At 42.6% G+C, this 3747-nt stretch overlaps 1 non-coding gene across 1 annotated transcript; it reads right to left on the bottom strand.

Moving 5' to 3' along the window:
• Window positions 1–3176: 3176 nt before the first annotated feature.
• LOC123461763 lies at window positions 3177–3391 on the bottom strand. The gene has a single exon (XR_006637835.1). It is a non-coding gene; the product is annotated as a small nucleolar RNA U3 (small nucleolar RNA).
• Window positions 3392–3747: the final 356 nt, after the last annotated feature.

The following is a 3747-nucleotide window of genomic DNA, read 5'->3' as shown; positions in this document are numbered from 1 at the left end:
GAAAACATGGAGTCTGTACAAGAATGAAGCACATTGATGAAAGACAGAGATAATTGCATGTTATCACTTGTGGCTGGGCCAGTTGACCTGGTATGTGGCACAACCAGTTCCTGGAGGATCCTGAGTGCTCATCATCTGAATCAGATGAGAACCTTCTTTTCTCCAAGTGAACAAAGACCCGCTCTCAACCTCATGTTTAAATGGGAGACATTTATCCGTGAATTCAAACCTTTTTCACAATAACTGTGCAGTGCACGTTAGTGTTGCCCCTCTTGATAGTTCATAACGGAAGACCCCTTGGGTGCTACCATAGGAATCTGCAAATTTCCCTTTATTTTGTGCCCCAACTGTTTCACACGCTGAATAATGTGAGATGTATGAGAGGCATTTTTCTCTGTGAAGTGGGAGAAGGAAAATCATGAAAAGAAAAGCAGATTCATTCTAGGAGAAAGAAGCTGTAAGTCTGTATTGTGGTTCCCTTCACACTGCTGGCACAAAGCACCGGACCAGAAGCAACTTGTGGGAGGAAGCACTTTATGTTGGCTTACAGACTTGAGGGGAAGCTTTATGATGGCAGAAAAGCATGGCATGAGCAGAGGCTGGGCATCACCTCTGCCAGAGAAGGGGGGATACCTCAGCGTGAGAGTGAGCCAAACACTGCCAAGAGGGAGCTGGATACATTACCCATAAGCCCACACCCCAACAACTTGTCTCCTCCAGCAAGTTTCCAGTTCCCAAATTGTCACCAGCTGGGGACCTAACATTCAGAACATATGAATTTATGGTGACACCTAATTCAAACCACCATAGTTTGGAAGCTTACTTCAAATAACTCAAATGCCTCCTAGAAGTATATATATACATACATACATACACACACACATACACACACACACACACACACACACACACACACACACGCATGTGTGTGTGTGTGTGTGTGTGTGTGTGATGGCACTATCACAATCACCATGTTATGAACGAATAAAGAAAATAGAGTATAATATACACAATGGAGTTTTAGTCAACCATAAAGAAAAACAGAATTATGCCCTTTTCAGGACATTGAATACAGATGGAGATCATTAAGTGAAATAAGCCAAACTCATAAAGACAAATATCGTATGTTTTCTCTTACACATGGAACCTAGGTAGTGTGAGTGTGTGTGTGTGTGTGTGTGTGACCAAAGAAGGGGGAGCTATGACTTAGGAAGAAGGAAACTAGTAGAAGAGGGAATAGGAGAGGATAATGGGGAGATAATATGGTCAAAGCACATGATAATCCTTGAACAAAATTGTCATTATGAAATCCATCACTTTGTACAACAAATACACACTAATAAAAATTTTTATAAAAAGAAACATACGTAAATACCATAGAGGTCTACCATTGCTGTAGGACCACCCCTTTTCACTCATAGTGTGGGGAGGAAGCTCAGCTCAGTGTTCTGACTAGGACCTAGTCTGCCCACCAGCAGACTGATGAGTTTTCATCTCTACCAAACTGCCTTTCACTGTGGCCCCTTTGTGGCTCAGTTTTCTGTTTGTAGAGGGAGAGGGGTGGAGTCCCCTGCATTTTTACATTCTCTACATTCAGCTGCCCTCTCTGGTTCTGGTAGCCTTTCCCTCCCCTCTCCCATGCAGGCATAAAGGTGCTAAGTTTTCCCAGATAATCCCACACTGGGTCATCCCCCCTACTTTCTTCCCTGTCATAAGAACCAGAGAAAGCTCAACATTCTCAACTTCCATCCTTTAAGTCCACAAATTGTTTTGGAAAGGAGTAGTGATGTCACTCTAAATATGTTCAAAATCTTAGCCCAGTTAAATATCAAAGCAAGTGGAGTGAAACAAAAAGCTCCTAAATGAAAAACGGTAACCTCTTTGTGTGTGTATATGTATATATATCTGGGCGAATGTGTGCATGTGGAGGGGAGCAGCTAACAACAGGCGTCTCCCTCAGTGGCTCTCAACCTTATTCTTTGAGACAAGGTCTCTCGCTGAACCGAGAGCTCACAATTTGGCTAGCCTAGCTTGCTGTAAACCCCAGAGATATTCCATCTCCACCTCCCCAGTAGTGGCATTAGGGGTAGGCTGCCATGCCCGCTTAGTATTTGTAGGGCTGTTGGAGATCCGAAGCCCAGTTCTTACACTTATACGTCAACTGCTTTATCTGCTAAGCCATCTCCTTGGACCTATTTTATGTTTTGAGATTGAGTCTTGAAAAATTTTAGATAGAAAAGTTGCAAAAAGAAAAAAAAAAAGGCCTTAACTCCCAAATACTAGTCTCTTAGTTTCCCCTAACTTTTACCTATTATACCATGATCAAAGACATGAAGTCAGTTAACATTGATAATGACACTGTTCATTTGTCTGTCTGTCTGTCTGGAAGTGCTGGGGATGAAACCCAGGGCCTCATACATGCTAGGCATGCATTCTACCAATGAGTTACATACCCAGGCCAGACACAACACTATTGTTAACCTGAAAACATTATCAAAACTTTACCATTTGTCCCATGAATGTCCAATCTACCCCAAGGTCCAGTTGCCACATTTCCTTACTCTCTTGTGACAACTCTTCAGTCTTCCTGTGCCTTTCGTTGTTTGACTATTAATGAGCATTGGTTCAGCATTTTGCACAACAGCTCTCAGGCTATCTAATGTTTCCTCATCATTAGATTGAGAGTATGCATTTTAGGCAATCCTCTTACAGAAGTTGTGGTATTCAGTTCCCAGAGAATCTCATTAGGATAATTTTCTGTCTACCTTTCTGAGAAATCACCAGCGCATTTTCTACAGTGACTGTACCATTTTCCATTTTTTGTATGATTGTTTTGTTTTTCAAGGTAGGGTCTCACTCTAGCCCAGGCTTACCTGGAATTCACTATGTATTCTCAAACTGGCCTTGAACTCATACCATCCATCTATATCTGCATCCTGAGTGCTGGGATTAAAGGCATGTGCCACCACACCTGGCAGAGAAACAGAGAATGGGTGCACCAGAGCCTCTAGCCGCTACAAAGAAACTCCAGACCCGTGTGCTACTCTGTGCATCTGACTTTACCTAGGTACTGGGGAATCGAACTCAGTTCATTAGGCTTTGTAAACAAGCACCTTAACCACTGGGGCATCTCTTCAGCCCCATTTTTGATCTTTCTTTTTCTCTTTTCTCTGTTTGCCACTAAGTCTGCATTCTCTCCCTCTAACTCTCCCAAAGGGAGAGAACAATCAGCAGTGGTGATGCAGTTGCACAAAACAACACTCAGGGCTAGCTTCACACTCAGGAGAGAACACTATATACCTCCTCCTCCTCAGGGTTTCCGGTACTTTACACAGTCAGATAAACTTCTCTACTAAACACCTATAGAAATTATCCCTGAAAGTATAGTCTTCTAGTCTCCATTCTTTTTTTTAATGTATGATTTTTATCGACACTTTCTATACATACAGACAATAAACCATAATTCCCTCCTCTCCCCCACTTTCCCCTTCACAGCTCCACTCTCCATCATATTCCCTCCTCTCTCCATTAGTCTTTCTTTTATTTTGATGTCATCATCTTTTTCTCCTGTTATGAGGGTCCTTTGAAGGTATTGCTAGGCACTGTGAGGTCATGGATATCAAGGCCAGTTTCTGTCTGGAAAGTTGCATTGTAAGGAGTGGTACCCTTCCTTTGGCTCTTACATTCTTTCTGCCACGTCTTTCGCAATGGACCCTGAGCCTTAGATCGGTTCAGTACTGGACAGAG

Source organism: Jaculus jaculus, chromosome 6, assembly GCF_020740685.1.
Source record: "Jaculus jaculus isolate mJacJac1 chromosome 6, mJacJac1.mat.Y.cur, whole genome shotgun sequence".
Lineage (NCBI taxonomy): Eukaryota > Metazoa > Chordata > Mammalia > Rodentia > Dipodidae > Jaculus > Jaculus jaculus.
The sequence above is the reverse complement of the archived record's forward strand: the minus strand, read 5'-3'. Positions and strand labels throughout refer to the sequence as shown.